The following is a 19,716-nucleotide window of genomic DNA, read 5'->3' as shown; positions in this document are numbered from 1 at the left end:
TGTTGGCTGGCTTCTATAGCACCTGTGAAGTTATCCTCTCTCAAATTTGGTTGATTGTCATCTGGGAGGACCCTTGGCTTGTTCTGATCATTTCTTCCTGGTCCTAGTGTTTCAGAAGGATGAACTCCATGTCTGTGTGTCCGGCGCCACAGTGGACCTGGGGCCTGGGCCAGATCCACAGGCAATCCTGACAGGTAGAAATGCTACTTTTTTTTCTTGTAGCCTTCTCTGCCTTTGGAAAGACTTGTGGAAAAGTCTGAAGTCCTACATAAAGATGGAAAGACACTACAAATTTACATTTTCGTTTGCTTTTTTTGTATATTGAATACTCAAAAATCAAATGGTTGAATAATTTCTAAACAAAGATCTCTAAGTTCCTGCAGCTTTAATTCGCTTACTGACTTGATGTTGCTGTCACCATGTGCTCCATAACAGCTCTCTCATGGCGCTGGTGAAAATGCCTTTTCTTCTGGAACCCTGAAACATGAGCTGCTGTCACACTTCACGTAGGCCGTTTCCTGAGACTGCATTACGTTATGATGTGGGCCCAGGTAACAGATAAAGGAAACAGTAATAGCAACTATCTTTTTCTCACTCCCACATGCAGAGCAAGCAATGATGAAAACAAGCAGCAAAGATTTAAACTTCTGCAATGTCTCACAAACAGCAAGTGAAGAAGGGTTTGTTGATTTTAAAGAAAAGATCAGAGAACTGAAGCCTTGTGTTTGATTCCTATGCAAGACCCAGAGAGGCATGGCCTCTCCCTGAAGGCCCGGAATATTGGGAAGAGTGGCACTTACCTGGCCTCTGGGCACGCTGGTCTCCCCTGCTTATTCTTCCAGGATACAGAACAACCAGGACATTTCAAGGGGAAAATAAAATGAAACACAATACTAACCTGTTTAGGTGTTTGTGAGAGCTTTTTATCTAGAAGTTTCCTCAGATGGTAAAAGAGTTATCTTATTATAAATAGAACTTAGAAATATGTCCCAGCAACACTAGTGAAAACCAGTTAATACTGAATGTTGAAACATAACCATTGTTTAAGGAATTTCATTTTCTTCTGTCATAGTGATGGAGGATGTGGCATATAAGCCCATTTGCTTAGCAGAGCACAATTTTGTTTTCATGTGCTACATGTGCAATAGGGATATATAAAAATAGAGCCTTACGGAGGAGAGTCTTTAGAGCATTTGGCCTGCTGAAATTGGTGCTTTCTCCTCATTTTTCCTCTGAAGAAAATAGGCATTTGATTTATACTTGCTTTGTTGAATTTCACCGGGCTCCCTCTTCCGCCCCCTCATCTCTACTTCCTGTGAACTCGGAAGGAATCTCAAGGAATATTCTCAGACAGATGGGATACGTGCTGTGTGGCCATGGTCCTCCTAGGTGGTCAGGGAAAGCCCAGTGGAACCCAAGACCTTGGGAACCTTTATGGGGTAAACATGGGCTGGAATTAAATTGTAATGCCATGTTCATTCTTTCCCCTGTTCTCCCTCTATAGCTGGATTGTTAAAACGTTATATAACATCATTGTATTGCCAAATAAAAAATTGGGTAGTATTTCAATTGGACTTTTTTGCCTCTGCTAATACTGAATTAATAATTATCCATAACACGAAGAAAAAATAAATGTGTCTACTGTTCTATATAATATTCAAAGTAATAAATGCAAAGTGTTTATCTCACAATAATTTAAATTTATTCCTAAGCAAAGTATTTCTAATTTTCTCACTAGAATCATACCTTCAGTCCCCAACAGCATCACGATTCCTTGACAAAACTTCTTTCATCAGAGATACACCTGGAACAAGACTGGGAGGTGCATTTAGAACAGAGAGATGTTTTCCATCTCAACATGTCAAGTTCAGAGCTCAGTGCACCCAGGCATGTGCCTTAGAGGCTGGTCTAAGGAAACCTTCCTGATTGAAGGCTTTGAAGTCATCACTTGTTTTTTTGTTCGTTTTTTGTTTTTGTTACAGAGTAGATATGCAAAGCATTTGAAGAATTCAGTTTCGCGATCGGTGGATTTTAATGGGGTGGCACATGCCTTCCTCACATAAAAATCTCCTCAGCCTCTCTCACCACAAGTCTATCCATCACAGGCTTCTACATCCTGTGGCTTGCCCTCTGACAGAGAAGACAGCACTCGAACTTGCACTACATCAAGCTCTGTAATTGTATAAACCTCATTTTTATATTATTAAGATTTCCTATAACAGTCTTTTCAATGCATCTCTCATTAAACTAAGTAGTGGTGAATCTGGAAAAAGTGTGAACTGTGTTATGTCTCACAACACAGCTGTCATTGCACCTTTAAAAGGTGTTCTTAGCAATTACTTTGCCTAAGAAGCCCAGGAGGAAAGAGTGGAACCTCAGTTATGTATTACATCGATGATGTTGACATGATGCCTCCCAGCCAGAAGCCAGGTGGCCAGCCTGGTATTTGCTGCTAAGGCTGCATAGCCCAAAGCCTTGAGTGAATGGGCTCCCTTCCCTCCTTAAGTCATCTTGCTTTTACAGCTCAGGAAGCAAGCTCTAGCAGAGCAAAGCAGCACAATCTAAGGGCATATGACTGGAGCCGGTGGAATCTGAGCAGAAGGCAGCTCCAGATCCCAGTGTGCACATTCGTGTCCGTCTGCCAGTGGCACGGTGGAAAATGTCAAAGCCTCTTAAAAGTTCACGTTTAAGCTGCCATTGTAGAAAGCTTGAACGCCCCTGGTTTACTCAAGTCCCAGTAGTTTGTGGATAATGGAGAGAATTCTTTCTCCACACCAGGGAAGTGCAGTTAGAACAGGTAAATGGCAGGATCTCAAATCAAGCCCCACCTCCAAACATGTCTGCCCACGACACAGATTCTCTAAAAGCCCACTATTGGAAATGTCTTTCCATGAGAGTAATGCATTAAATGATCAAACCTAAAGGCTGCTTTCTTCAATCCATGCTCTTCTGTAATAGGACAATCAGGGGAACATAGGTTCTGTGGAGAGAGCTGTGTTTTCAACTGAGATTGGAGAGAGCCAGGAGTCCATGCACCAGAGACTCCTAATTGTCTCACTAGAATCACAAGTCCAGCACAGAAGATGAGTATTCTCCAGATCATTTAGTATCTCACAGATCCTCAGCAAACTTTATTTTGTAAAAATCTAACTTAAAATATTTTATTTTTGTATTACATAAAACAAATATCACATTGAGCAAACGGTACAACACTAGATTTAAACATTACTTTAATTGACACTTTTGAATCCCAGGCTCAGAGGAACAAATGTAACAACTTCTTCCTCTCACAATAAGAAACACAAAGGGTCTCTCTCAAGGTCAGAGGCAAATTTGAAGGAGCATGCTGGTTGATCTCACCTGCTCCCATGAAGTCACATACTGTCAGGTCTTAAGTCTTTCCTGGGCTGTGCTCTTTGGAAGTAGGTACCCTTTGGAAGTGGGTAGGACTGAGGTGGAAAGAATACATGAAAATGGAAAGTTGAGCTGCTGCAGCACTAAGTTAAAATGAAAGGCTGAGACATTGCATCTGAGTTTCATCTTTCTACATATAAGGAAAATGCCTGCTCAAGTTCAGAACAGCAAATCTGCAGGTGACCTGAACCAGCAGTTGGTCTTCTCTGACACCTGAGGGCCCTTTCCTGTGCATTACCTGGCCTCAGATAGTAAGGGGGCCCTGCAAGGAAACCATGGAAGGAAGTGCATGCTTGGTTACAACCCAGGGGAAACGCAAATGCTGTCAACTTCAAAAGGCTATTTTGGAAGGCAAGGAAGACATTTTGCCATATCTTCATCAATGTATATGTAGCCATGTGTTCTTAGAGGCTAAAGAGAGGGAAAAGTCTCAAGACCCCATGGATTTTCATTGTTTAATCCTATATATAATCATGCGAAATTATATATGTGGATTTACCAAAGAAGAATCTTAGATTTGGATTTGCAGGCAAAGGCCTCATTTTAAATTTGGCACTCTATTCATGAACAAAAACCTTTCTGACTTCTGGTGACTCAGCCTCTATTGAACACTCCCTTCTTAAGGATTATTCAGCCTCTTATAAGTTTTATAATTAACCACTCATATAGAGTCCTTCATGATCCCAGGCACTCACTTTTCTGGAATCCTGCTAATTTGACAATGTTCCTCTTTGGACATGGAGCCCAGAATGACACACGGCTCTGGCTGAGGCATCTCCCTTAGCAATGCTTGTTCCTTGCTTTGCACCCATTGGCCATGGGTCTGACCTAAGTGCACACAGGTCAACCTCTGGGCAGAGTCACTCTGTGTTGTGACTCTTCCTGCTCCAAGGACTTCCTCTTGCTGCCTCGCTTCATAGAGCACTCTGCCCTCACTCACTCTTGACTTATCGCAGCTCAGTTGCCCTGGAGCCCTTCTTGGTTTCTCTCATTAGGTCAGATTCCTGGTTAACACTCTTCCCCGGCCCATGCAACCCCTCTCCTTCAGAGGCACTTTTACATTTGAATGAAGGTGTTTGTTCAGTGTCTGTATAGCCTGTGTACTTTCTGAGGGCAGGTTCATGTGTCCCACACCTCCATGTGTCTCCCTGTCCAGCCAATACCTGGAGTGGATCCTAGGCACTTGTGATATGGTGAGGTGGGCACAGGCTCCTCTGTAGGCTTCATGGGCTGCTGCAGCCTCACTGTTGATGAACAACAGTGGACAGTGGGACAGTGTTGCCTCACTCTTGCTCAGACGTAGGAGTGGGATAGTGTCTTAGCTGCCTTGGCTTGTGTTTTAGTCTATTCTGTGATGCTATAACAGAATACTGTAGGCTTAGTGATTTATAATGGACAGAAATTAATTGGCTCATGGTTCTAAAGGCTAGGAAGTCCAAGAGAGAGGGACCAACATCTAGTGAGGGTCTTCTTGCTTATCAAAACATGCAGTAGGTAAGAGGGAAAGAAAGGATGGGAGAGAGAAAGAAGGGGTCCAGCTCTTCCTTTTATAATAAACCCTCTCCTGAGATAATGAGCTCACTCCCACAACAACAGAATTAACTCATTCATAAGGGCAGGGCCCTAGTTACCTAATCATCTGTTAGAGGTCTCACCTTTCAACACTGTTGCATGGAGACTACATTTCCAACACGAGAATTTTCAGGACATAACAAAGTATTACAAAGTATTATGTCAATCTTTAACAAAGTATTACACTGAGCAAATGATACAACACTAGATTGCACTAGGTTGTCATGAAACACTAGATTGCACCCTTTGCTCAATGTAATACTTTGTTATTACCACACAACAGACATTTACTTCTTACAGATCTGGAGGCTGGAAGTGCAAGATCAAGTCAAACACCATTCGGTTTCTGATGAGGGCTCTCTTCTTGGCTTGAAGACAGCCACCTTCTAGCTGTGTCAGATAGGCAGGACAGTAGTCACTGGAAATCTTTACACCATTTAGTTCAGCAGAACCTGTAGAACCAGGCCTTTTAAAGACTGTTTTGGAGTCAGCTCTCTGTACCGGAGGCTGCAGCCCCCCAGCCCCTGGCTCACCCCCTTCTCTGCCACACACATCCTTTGTGATGTTCCTTCTTCTGGGATGGTTCTGCAAAGACAGAAGAATCCAGAGCAACTACACAGAAAATGGAACACAAAGGACTGAGTGCCCACCCCATCATGCTGTTTTTGCAGGAAGCACATTTTCCCAATGCAGTGTTTTATTTCTGCTAAGGCTGAGGCTGATAAATTTATCCCTTTTCTAAGAAAAAAATTTCCTTATTTTGGCACCCACAGAGCAGAGAATAAGCCCATATTATGCAGGGAGCAAAGGGTGCTATGTTTCAGTGGAACAGCACCTCACCTTCTTCTCTCAGCTTTAGATGGATTCTTCCCTGACTTCACATCCCAAAGTAGGACAAACCCATCTTTCTTCACAGCTGACTCATATTTCCTCCTTTCAATTAGGCACATTTTATTCACTTATTCTATAGAAGTAAAGCAAAGGTCTACTATGACCATTTCATGTCCTAGACACTGGGCAGGGACAGCAGCATGAACCCTTCTTAAGTTGCTCATAGGCCATCAAGAAGGACAGATGTTCAACCAGAGTCATTATACATATAGTCGTGGAATGTGACGAGTGTTAGCTGGGGCAATGGATAAAATCACCCTATATTTTCCCACACATGTCTAATGCTGCTGTGACATCTCCTTCTCAGCAGATCCAGACTAAAAAATAAATCATAGACATTTAGATGGTACTTGAAACCATTGAAGGAACTAGATTGTTCTATTTGAAAGCAGGGAAGAGGGCTAAGCTTTTAGCCTAGAATAGGAATAAGCAGGAAAACAGAAATCCTAGGTAGGGTGGACAGTAGACATGCTGCACCACGGGAGTTTATGCCACAGAACCCCCAGAAGGTGTCGGGATCTGAAGACAGGGAGAAGGATATCTGAAAACAGAGTGTGTTTGAACATGTGCATTAGAAGCACTTAGACCTTAGGGTCCCTCTATTCTCCACCTCAGCAGAAGAGTAGACATTTTAAATTTGGACTGAAAGATAGCAAGCATAATTGCAGGGAAGGGGGCCATACTGAAAACACAGGATCAAGTGAATGTACAACCACTGAGCTCGTTCTGCACCAGGCTGTCAGGATGCTGGTAGCCAACCTCAAGCACTCCAGGCAGGAGGCTGGAAGATTCCTCTGCAGGGAAGTTGGCCAATGCAACTCAGAGTTGAGAGTGCCTCGACTCAGTGGTCCTGCGGTGAAGCCCATCACTCTAGAAGCTCTGTTGAGGCACAGTTCCAGGCCTATTTATAATGCCTCACTCCTAAAAATGAACAGCCAGCCACACATCAAGCCATGTGGGAAAGGACCTGTCATGAAGCACAGAGAGCAGAATAAACAAACAGGAAAGAAAAAACTTGAAGGAGATGAAAATAGTACCCAAAGGAGAAGAAAATAATCTTATAATACGTCTCACTATAATTAATGGCCTCAGAGAGATAAGAGGTTGCAAACATAAAGTCAAGCATAGAATGCAGTAGAAAGGGAGTATTCAAGGAACAAAACCATCTCTGGGATATTAAAAATATTATGCAGAATTTAAAAAGTAATTCAATAGGGTGGTTAAAAAAAAGGTTCAACAATTGCCTACCAAGTATAATAAGAAGACAAAGAAATGAATAACAAAAGAGCAGTGCAGATGAAATTAGAAGATTATTTCAAAATATCTAATATCCAAATAATGTAAATTGCAGAACGAAAGGAAAACTGAAAGGGACAAAATTATGAAAGAAGTAAAATTATCAGGACAGAATGAAGCCACCATATAGAAAAATCCCAGCATACCTAATGTGAAAGCAAAGACATGCAATATAAAATTTCAGAGCAATGATGATAAGGAATGTTAAGGCATGCACAAAGAAAACAAAATTAACATAAAGGATGGACAACTAGGATTGAGTCAGGAATAAGAAAAATGCCTCAAATTTTTTTCAAATTATTGCTAATTTGTAATTCTATATTCGGATAGATTATTGGTTTCAGTGTGAGATTTTCACTCTCAGAAAAATATTTGCCTGAAAAATTGATCTTAAAATATACTTGAGAAGATGCTCCCAGTACAAGGGACTGAATTATTTTTTTAAGTATAAAATCATTGAATACAAGACGCAGAAGTTCCCAAAAGGAGAAAAACAAAGGTAACATGAAGGGAAATCACCATGTGACTTCAGGGCACCTGGGGCGGGAAGCAGCCTGGATCAACCGTTCCAGAAAGATGATACCCAGGAAGGAAGAAAGAAAGAAAGAAAAAAACTGACAGATTATTTGATGTGCTTGAATGTAAGAAGAGGAAATTCTACTTAGCGGGGGAAAGTTTAGAGAACAATTACAGACAAAAATTCAAATGATTTAAGACATAGAAAAAATCAAAGCAATGATTAACTTAAGAGAAAACAAAAAGTTTACTTAAAAGCCCAGCCAACATGGTGAAACCCCATCTCTACTTAAAAAAAAAAAATTAGCCAGGCACAGTGGTGCATGCCTGTACTCCCAGCTACTTAGGAGGTTGAGGCAGGAGAATGTCATGAACCCAGGAGGCAGAGGTTACAATGAGCTGAGATCACACCATTGCACTGCAGGCTGGGCAACAGAGGGAGAGTCCGTCTCAAATATAAATAAATAAATAAATAAATAAATAAATAAATAAATAAATGGATATAATTACAGCACACAAAAAATTCAGTTGTGAATTTTGACCTAATCTTAACATTGTAAGTACTAAATGTTTTGCTGGGAGGAGGGTGGGAAAGCTTCAGTGAGCGCAAAATGTTGCTTTCAGTAGTAAAACAACAAATAATAGCTAAAGTGGAAAAGAATCAAGAAATAATTGTACATATCTATTTTTAAATATGGCAGTATTGTGGCCTTAAAATAACATTTTCCACTAAAACAAGCTAAGGCTCCACAAAGAAATAGCGATTCCTGATCTGGGCATGAGATGCACACAATGACACTGAATCATCAGTCATACTGGAGAGTAAGGGAGGCCGGAGAGTAAGGGAACCCGGAGAGTAAGGGAGCTGCGGAAGACTACCAGGGCCACATTTAAAGAACTCAGTTGCAATTCTGAACCCAGAGGCTCTCACTGACCAAAGACAAAAATCGTTGAGCCTCAATAGGGATAAGCACTGGCCAGGTGAAACACATGAAAATGCTTAAATCCTTGAGTTCACAAGGATTCTAAGAAGAAGAAAATGCTAACTGATCACGATTGGAGGATGCTAAGGAGCCAACTATTTTTAAAAGTTGGTAAATAAAGAGAAAATCAAACATCCCTCCATGCAAGCTGTATCGCTGGTCTTCCACATGGTTGCAGACAAAATTTTTTCTACAGAAATATTTCAGTTGATTAATGAAGGCAGAATGATCTAATTCAAATATCACCTTTTCTTTCTTTTTTTTTTTTTTTTTTTTGAGACAGAGTCTTGCTCTGACGCCCACGCTGGAGTGCAGTGGCGCGATCTCGGCTCACTGCAAGCTCTGCCCCCTGGATTTACGCCATTCTCCTGCCTCAGCCTCCTGAGTAGCTGGGACTACAGGTGACCGCCACCACGCCTGGCTAATTTTTTGTATTTTTAGTAGAGACGGGGTTTCACCGTGTTAGCCAGGATGGTCTCGATCTCCTGACCTCATGATCTGCCTGCCTCGGCCTCCCAAAGTGCTGAGATTACAGGCGTGAGCCACCGTGCCCGGCCTCGAATATCACCATTTTATATTCCCTAAAGGATGAGTGGATGAAGTCGGTGACCATCAATGGCTGCTCATATCACAACATGAAAAACAACCAGACATTGTGTGTCTTTGTACAGAAGAACACAGAGCCACTTTTGATGTGGTCTGTGTTGAAGGGCAAATAGGCAGTAAGGACGCACACTGGGTCTTCCTCCTCCTTACCATGTTTTTCCCTCAAATATCTTTCTTCCTTCCTATCCACCTCCATGACAGCTCCTTTTCACTCACACGCTGCTCTGCTTACTCTTTTTAATGATCAGATTCCAGAAATGCTGACTCTGTTCTCATTGTGACCAGAATGTTAGACAGGCTACCTGCCTGTCTTTTTAGATCTTGTGACTTTGAAATGACAGGGACTGAATGTGGGGAAATAAAAGGTAAGCTGATGTAGGAGTAGGGATAAGAAGTCTCTCTCTGTCTCTCTCTCTCTCTCCCTCCCTCTTGTTAAGAAAGAGTCTATCATGCACAGAAATGAGATGGTATTTATTACTATGTTGTAAATGGGTACCATCAAGCCAAATACTAATGGGACATTAAAATTGTCAATAACAGCAAAGGTCTGACTACAGGGAAAACTACTATTTAAAATATCTTTACCTAATTGCTTACCCCCAGTAATACAGGGGCAAAAATATTCCCAAAGGGGTGCCAGGTCTCCCAAATCCTACGGTCTTTGCTGAAAGGAGTAAATAAATAGCCTCTTTTCCAAAAGGAAAAAAAAAGTTTACAGGAAAAAAATTGACAAAAGTGATTCAATATTATGATATTACATTTCTAACATGCGAACACTGTAAAAATAAGGAAAATAAGATATCTAAAAGAAAGAATTCATAATCTCATATTTTTAGTATCACATCAATTTTAATTGGTTTATGTTTCTTAAGAAATATTTTTCAGAATATTTAATGCAATAGAAGCAAGTGTATATGTGATTTAACAGTGCATATCAAGTAGGTCACTGACAGGAAACAGGGTCTACCTTCAACATGAAGCGTGGGATGGGTTAGGAGAGCAAACAAGAGATGGTGAGGTGCTGAAGACCAGCAAAACCAGGAAGCTACCATGCTTAGGGAAGTGAGTGTTCCTGGAGCCCAGAAAGATCCCAAACCCTAAGGAGGCAGCACTGAGCAGGGGCTGTAGTCCCAGAAGGACGTGTTGCTTGCTTGCAACGCAGGACTGGATCATGGGATGGAGGAAGCAGTGAAGAAATGCTCAAATCTATCTCCTCCTTCCCTTGCCCTGCTTCCCATTTGCTGAACCTAAGTGGCATGCACAACTGGGACCCCAATTGCTGCTTGTCTGCAAGGCTGAGCCCCTGGAGCAAAACGACGGCAGGAAAGGATGGAAGAGCCATCTGGGGACTGGATGTGGAGGAAGAGACAGCACCTAGGGCAACTCATTTTCTCTAAGTTTTTATATTTCTTTCTGGACACAGAAACCTTAAAGCATCTGGACTAGATTGTGGCACGTCTTTCTTCCTTCACTGTTATTACTGCTGTTAGTGAAGTGAACTAAACTAGGTTGGGAAATGCTGAATATTGCCAGAGCTTTAGATCCAGTGTCCAGAACCAGCAGCATTCTGGTTAAACTTCTAAATTGTCCTTAATGTTTCCACCACATGATAAATTGAAGCCAGATTACCTTGGGGTGACATAAGCTGGTCTATGTGTTACCCGTGGAGGGTGTCCAGGTTCTTGGCATCTTGAACAAAGAATTGGAAAAAACGCACAAAGCAAGGAAAGAATGAAGCAACAAAAGCAGGGAGTTATTGAAAATGAAAATATACTCCACAAGATACGAGAGAGCCTAAGCAAGCAGCTCAAGAACCAGATTACAGAATTTTCTGGGGTTTAAATACTCTCTAGAGGTTTCCCATTGGTTACTTGGTGTACACCCTATGTAAATGAAATAGTGGCCCATCATCAGCCTGATTGGTTGCAGGAGGGGACCAATTAGAGGCTAAAGCAAAGTTGCAAAGTTACACCCTATACAAACGTCTGATTGGTTGCAGAAAGCGACCAATCAGAGGCTGAAGTGAAGTTACAAAGTTCTACTCCTGTACAAATGAAGACTTGGCCAGCTACCACCAGCCTGATCGGTTGCAGGAGGGGACTGATCAGAGGTACTTTTAGTTTCTCATTTGCCTCGCAGAAAAAGTGGGGAGGGAGGTGTTGCAAAGGGAGTAGTCTCTGGTCCTTTTGTTATTTGGGCATGGAAAGTTGGGGTTTTCCTTTTGATTTAATTCTAGGAAGTCAGGATGAATTGGCCCTAGGTTCCCTGCCTCATATGTGGTAAAATATATCAGCTGTCCCGGCTGATCTTCAGCTAACTTAGTAACTTTTAGATACAACTCTCTAAGACTTGGTTCACTGACTACAAACATCTTTACCTGTCAAGTGTATGTCCTTCCTATCCCCACAGAAAATATAAAGGGATAATATATAAATCCTAATTTAAATGTTCGCAGTTGCTGAGCTGAACAAGGATTCAGAGATGGATAAAGAAAGGTCTGTACCTCTCTTCAGGGAGACCCAGGCAGTAGTAAGGTTTATCAATAGTGTTCAGAATTCATAATTTATTTAATTTCAAAGCCCAAAACCTGTATTGCTTTATCAAAAAAGGAAACAAAAGTATAGCTCCCAAGAAATGCACATCTGGGCTATGTTCCAATTGTAACCTCCTGTCTGCTTCTTGTTTTAGAGTTAAAAAGAGAATTCATCAATTTGACATGGGGCATGAGTTGAAAGAATGGGGCAGAAATCTCTTTGAAGGGCCTCCTCTCGCTCTCACCCAGTCCTGATTGACACAGAGGATGAAGGTGCATCTCACTTTGTCTTTCGCTTAGCGGTCCGCACCCTAGTCTCTTCATTGCATCTTCAATTATCCCAGTTGTTTGAGCCATCTTTTATTGACGGAGATGACATTAATAAAGCTATTACAATGCATTTGCTTTTTATTCCAGATGTGATAGGAAAGTATTAGAGGGTTTCAAGGAATGCAATGACACTGTTTAATTTCTAATTTTAAGACATCATTCTGGCTACAGTTTGGAAAATGGATGGTAAGACTAGTTAGGTCATCACAGTGATGCAGACATACAGTATTGGTGGATGAGCCTTGGTTGACAGCAATGGAGGTGGTAAATACGGGTCGTATTTATGCTTTCAAAGTAAAGCCAACAAAATGTGCTGTTGGATTAGACGTAGGTGTCTGGGGTCAAAAATATCCCTCAGATATCTGCCTGAACAACCTAATGAAGAAACATATTATTTACTAAGGTGGGAAACTGAGGTGACTTTGGCAGAAAAATTCCAGAGTTTTGTTCTGGAAATTTTAAATTAAATATTCCTTTTAGACATCCAGGTGGTGGTATCAGAATTTACAAGTTTGGTGCTCGAGACAGAAGATATACATTTGAGAATCCTCAGTTCATGTGGTATGTAGTATTTAAATAGTAATCTAAGAAGAAAATCTACAGGCAGAGAGAAGAGTTCTAGGGAAACAGATCTAAAATGATTCCAAGATTTAGGGATTGTAAAAGAGGGAACAAGAAAGCAAAATGGTCTCAAAAGGAGGCTCTAGTAAGATAGGAAGGAATGCCTGTGAGTTTCATTTTTCTGTTACTATAAAAATGGGAGTATGCATGTCTATATAAAGTGAGTTCTGGAATGGAGTCCTGTTCATATAAATTCTATAAAGCAAGTCCAGGGCAGCAACCCAGTGCATTCTCTCTAAAAATAAATAAATCTGTGTTTATATGTGAGTCCATGTATGCATATATCAGGTGTATATGCTTGCACACATTCAGGCATGCATTATACAAACTTCTGATAATACACATGTTATGCATATATGCAGGCGTGTATCCATGCACACATTCAGGCATGCATTATACAAACTTCTGATGATACACATGTTATGCATATATGCAGGCGTGTATCCATGGACACATTCAGGCATGCATTATACAGACTTCCAATGATACACATGTATGCATATATTCAGGCGTGTATCCTTGCACACATTCAGGCATGCATTATACAAACTTCTGATGATACACATGTTATGCATATATGCAGGCGTGTATCCATGGACACATTCAGGCATGCATTATACAGACTTCCGATGATACACATGTTATGCATATATGCAGGCGTGTATCCATGCACACATTCAGGCATGCATTATACAAACTTCTGATGATACACATGTTATGCATATATGCAGGCGTGTATCCTTGCACACATTCAGGCATGCATTATACAGACTTCCAATGATACACATGTTATGCATATATGCAGGCGTGTATCCTTGCACACATTCAGGCATGCATTATACAGACTTCCAATGATACACATGTATGCATATATTCAGGCGTGTATCCTTGCACACATTCAGGCATGCATTATGCAGACTTGCGATGACACACATGTTATGCATATATGCAGGCGTGTATCCATGGACACATTCAGGCATGCATTATACAAACTTCTGATGATACACATGTTATGCATATATGCAGGTGTGTATCCTTGCACACATTCAGGCATGCATTATACAGACTTCCAATGATACACATGTATGCATATATTCAGGCGTGTATCCTTGCACACATTCAGGCATGCATTATACAAGCTTCTGATGATACACATGTTATGCATATATGCAGGCGTGTATCCATGGACACATTCAGGCATGCATTATACAGACTTCCGATGATACACATGTTATGCATATATGCAGGCGTGTATCCATGCACACATTCAGGCATGCATTATGCAGACTTGCGATGACACACATGTTATGCATATATTCAATGTGTATCCATGCACACATTCAGGCATGTATTATACAGACTTGTGGTGATACACATGTATGTGCACATTTCTTCACCCACAGCCATACAGACATGATAACACATGATTCCTGACCACCTGTTCTAAAGCGAACCAGTCTGTTTTATTTTCTGGGAGCTCAAATTGACATTTGAATTATGTGTAAAAGTTTAACTAAATATATTCCTATTGAATATTTTGACAAGGTCTTTCATCCGATGTTCTCACTGAGATTCTAGGAACCAACTGTTCAACCATAATTACATAAAATGAGAAAACAAAATAAGAATAAGTGGGAAACTTGCCCACTGAATAATTGGAAATAAGCCTTAGATTTCTGGTATCTTGCATTCTGAATATAGTATTAGGTGTCTGTTGCTACGTAACAAATTGCCCAATACTTAAAAAAAAATGTATTATCAGAGTGTGTGTGAGCTAGGGATATGGATGTGCCTGAGCCGAGCGCCTCTGGCCCGAGGTCTCCCAAAAGGCTTCAGTCAAAGCTCGACTTGGGGAGAATCCTCTTCCACGCTCTCTCAGTGGCTACTGGTGACTCCAGGTTCTTGTCCTCACTAGCTGTTGACCAGAAGCCTCCATTCCTTACCTGGGCCTCTCCACAGGGCAGCTCACAGCACAGCAGCTGGCTTCCCTCAGAGCAAGTGAGTGACACCGGATACCCAGATTGGGGAGATTTTAATTATTTGTATTGATATATATGTGGTATATTAACGGGGTACATGTGATTTTTTTGTTATATGCACAGAATGTAATGATCAAGTCAGGTATTGAGGGTATCTGTCACCTCATGCATGTATCATTTCTATGTGTTGAGAATATTTCAAGTCATCAAATCTAGCTATTTTGAAATGTACAATACATTGTTGTTTACTACAGTCACCCTAATCTATTGTCGAACATTAGAACTTACTCCTTCTAACTGTATATTTTTACCTATTTAACAACCTCTATTCGTCCCTCCTTCCCCTCCACAAATACCCACATCCTTCCCAGCCCCTGGAAGCTGGCATTTTTGCAGTCTAATCTTAGAAGTGACATCCCCTCTCTCCTGTCCTCTGTATTCCTGAGAAGCCAGTCATTAAGTCGAGCTCACTCTCAAAGGAGGGTTCACACAAGGTCACGAACTCCACAGAGCAGGAGGAATGGGGGCTCTCTAAGGGGCTGACTGCAACTGATACACCAGAAAACTGCATTTCTTGATGCAATGCTAAGAGATTATATGTATTTTACAAGGAATTTGCAGGGAGCTTCAGATATTCTGTACCCACTTTTGATTACAGAAATGGAGCCTCCCAGCTGCACACATCTGGAAATTGGCAGACAATTGGGAAACAATTATGCCCCATTCCCTACCGCAGTGATCTTTTCCTGCATCTCATCTCAGTGCAACATATTTCAACTGAGCAGCAGCCTCCTAGCAGGGAACAGTAACTTGGCAGTGTAGGTTATTTTAATGAACACTTTAAACTAAGTCTTCACCATCTGTTCTTTTTCCTAATTGCAAACCTACACTCGTTTGCAGTTGCACCATTAAAAGTGAGATGCTGGCAAAGTGCTCTAAATGCTTGTCTAGGTTGTCCTCTTGTTTCTGAACTAAGTTTCTCAGTTGTGATATCCTGAAGTCCAAGGCATTTCATTTGAGGTGAGGATATGAAAGAAATTACTGTATATACAGTATTCAGATGTATGGAATTCATGTCTTGATTCTTCCTTCTCTCTTCCTCTCCCTGTCTCTTTGCTATTCTCTCATTACAAACAGAAATTCTCTTTAAGAAGGATTTTACACTTCAAATTCTCCACATGTCTGGTAATTTTAGCTTGCTTTAGGGATAAGGGGAGGATTTAAGTGAAAGCCCTTTAAATAGGAATTAAACTCATTTGCACAATGGAGACCCAGAGATCTCTCCTGCGAGCACGATGAGGCATTTTATAGAGTTTAACCCTTAAAATATTGTTTTATTTCTTTGCTTTCCCTCCCTATGGAATTATTCATCAAGATGAACTCTAAGCCAAATCGAGAGATACCAAGAACTATACAGCTTCCAAAAATACTCTGCTCGTATTCAAAAGATAGTAGCCAGTTTTGCAACTCAGAGTGCTAGGATTTAGGAAAGGATGGATGCCCATCATTTGAAAGACCACTAATATTGCTCTTTAGCTAAGTAGACAGGCAATGTGAGCCTTCTGAAAATTGACAACCTGCAAAACAGAGGTCCTAAGGGCACACACCATAGAAAGCTTGTCTAGCAGCTCTTCTCCCTTCACTGAACACAGGGCCAAATGCCTAACCCTGCATCAGTCCAATCTAGCTTGCCTAGAGACCAAGTGATGGGCTCTAAAACCTTCTGCTAAATTAGCAGATATTTCTGGTTGGTAGACAGGTGAACAGGTCAGCAGGTAGCATGGAATGGCATTGACTCCAGGGGCAATAGTGTTTAGGTTTTTCCCTTGTTCCATAAGCTTCCAAACCCAGGGGGTGGGGGGAGTCCCAGAGTAACTGGCCTTTTGCTGCCAGAATTGCACCAGACCCCCAATGCAGGGGCCGTGCATGACAAAGAACTTTGAGGAGAACCATGGGAGGAGAGAGATCTCCCGTTTCTCCACCAGCCGAGGGTTCTAGTTGGAGTGGATCTTTTGTTTTCCCTTTCAGCCTGGTGTTTAAGTGGTTTGCAATAATTTCTCAATCACATTTTAATATTTACACGAGGATGGCCAGTGTCACAGAAGACCACATCATCTTAATTTTCTCATTTTACCTGAAACTACCTGTAGCATTGAGAGTGCTCCAAGAATCACACCCTGCCCTTTTTATCATCAGTGTGCTTAAGAAGTGCTCCTACATAATTTCAGCAGTACTTGTTAAAAAAAAATAGTTACACAAAAACTGCCGGTTACAGCCTTCTAAATTTTTGTTTTTTTGTTTTGTTTTGTTTTGGTTTTTTTTGAGATGGAGTCTTGCTCTGTCACCCAGGCTGGAGTGCAGTGGCGCGATCTGGGCTCACTGCAAGCTCCACCTCCCGGGTTCACGCCATTCTTCTGCCTCAGCCTCCCAAGTAGCTGGGATTACAGGCGCCCGCCACCACGCCTGGCTAATTTTTTATATTTTTAGTAGAGACGGGGTTTCACCATGTTAGCCAGGATGGTCTCAATCTCCTGACCTTGTGATCTGCCCGCCTCAGCCTCCCAAAGTGCTGGGATTACAGGCGTGAGCCACCGCGCCTGGCCACAGCCTTCCAAATTTTTTGTCATCACAACGTGCTGGGCTTTTGAACATAAGCCTTCAAGTGCAGTGGTGACCTGAGGAGCCCTGCTCCAGCGAGTGCAGAGAAGTCCAGAGAAGAGTTTCAGGCAGGACATTGCAGAGGGAAATTTCACTGAATGGATGTTAATTAAAGGTGAAGAGCCTCTTACTTTAAGAAAGTCAGGTGAAGCCAACCAGCATCTCCAAGTGCTTCCTGCGGACTTTTCTCCATTCAGATTCCGCCCCTGAGGCACTCCCCTCCTTGCTGTAGAATCTGGATCTCTATCCGGACCTGTTAGGACATGGCACTCCAGAGTGTGGGATCTGGTCGAGGGGAGAAATAGGAAGCATGGCAGAGATTCACAGTCTAGAACACCAATGAGCACACACTCCAAGGAGGGGATCATCAGGGGAAAAGAAGCTGAGGACGTAAAACCCACTTTTGGTTTGAGAAGATTGGATGTTCCTCAGGCGCAAGGGAGAGTTTCCTTCTAAGCATTTCTTCATTCAGTCCTATCACATCCTTGGAAGCTTCCTACAAGTTTGTGGCCATTCAGTGACTCTTTGGAGCTCTGATGTAAACGGTTTCAGGAGGTGTTTAGGTGGAACCCTAAACACATTGTCTGTAGTGTCAAGAGCCTGGCATGGGGGCTGGTTTTCCTGACTTGGGAACTCCCAACAATAGGCAAGTTACTAAGGGCAGAGTCTTAGCTCTTGTGTAGTGTTTCATGCTTTACAAAATGACCCCAGGTCTACTAGCTCTCTCTAATGAAAGTAGAACATGGCCAGGCATGGTGGCTGCCGCCTGTAATCCCAGCACTTTGGGAGGCCGAGGCGGGCAGATCACCTCAGGTTGGGAGTTCGAGACCAGTCTGACCAACATGGAGAAACCCTGTCTCTATTAAAAATACAAAATTAGTCAGGTGTGGTGGTGGGCGCCTGTAATCCCAGCTACTCAGGAGGCTGAGGTAGGAGAATCGCTTAAACCCTGGAGGTGGAGGTTGCGGTGAGCTGAGATCGCACCCATTGCACTCTAGCCTGGGCAACAAGAGCGAAACTCCATCTCACACACACAGACATTCACAAAGAAAGAAAGAAAAAAGAAAGAACACATGGTGCTACCCCCAAGATGAGTGAGAAACAAACTACTATTAGAACTGATCCCCATGGAGTCTGTAAGAAGGTACAACATGTCCCAAGTTGTATACATTCAAATGAACCCAAGTTGTATGAATTCAAATCCATGCATAAATCCCATCAGATTGTGGGTGGCGATTACAGAGCCTTGGTGTGGGTGAGGAAGGAATAGCTGGTGGAAGCGGACCAGAGGCATTGAGGCCCCTTCATCCCTTATATCACTGAGCAGTTATACCAGTTCCTGTGTGTTGCATCTTCTAGCCATGAAACACTAAATGCAATTTCTTGTACTTTCATACCAGCTGTCGAAACCATTGGCCAATCTTCCACTTACGAAAATCTAGCTAGACCAAGGGTGATTTCATAAATCATGAAACACTACACAAGAATTAACATTCAGGCAGCAATTGGTTCCTGGTCCTCAATGCTGTTATATTAATGAAGAGGTAGCTTTCTCGTGCATCCTTTTATCCTGTCTGTCATATGGAATACTGATCAGATAGGTTGCCTTCCACTAGTTCATGAAGTGCCCTGGACCCTCTTATTACAGGTCTTGGGACACACAAGCTGGCCACCTGCTGGGCCACCCCAGATCTCAGTAGTTCAGCAAGAACAGCCAGCTTCCCTAGCCTCACTGGGACACCAGTGACCCTGTAGTTACATGCGCTGACTTGCAGCTCTCGCCCCTCATGGTCATGCAGGAACAAAAAATACCCCATCTGTTTCTGGGAGGCCCCAAGCGGTATTCACCATGTGCTTCTCGCTCAGTCTGTCCAGTCCCCCAAATGTCATCTGTCCATCACACCCTGAGAGCCCCTGCTGTCCTCAGCTCTTGGAGCCAGGCATCCTAATCCTCACCTAGGCACAGGCTTTCATATAGACAAAGTGGCTTTCTACAGCCAGATGCAAAGAGAGAAAATGCACATCTGCCCTCAGTATACGGAAATAATAATATGTCACCAAAGTGACTTGCCTGGATCCCCTGTCATCGTTCATTGACAGGGAAATGGCTCTTTTAGTTTTTACTTGCAGCCCTACCTCTGCAGAGCACCTCTGAGTGGGTTTCTGGCTGGCTGGGCTCAGGGAAGGATCGTCATGGCAGACGCTAGGCATACTCAGAATCACCCTCCTTTCAGGCTGGCACTTTGTTCCAACACATGGCACGGAGCCCTTGTCTCCCAGATACGTTGACTGCCAGAAGGCCCTGCAGTTCTTCATG

Source organism: Pan paniscus, chromosome 4 (genome assembly GCF_029289425.2).
Source record: "Pan paniscus chromosome 4, NHGRI_mPanPan1-v2.0_pri, whole genome shotgun sequence".
Lineage (NCBI taxonomy): Eukaryota > Metazoa > Chordata > Mammalia > Primates > Hominidae > Pan > Pan paniscus.
This window is presented reverse-complemented; position numbering follows the sequence as displayed.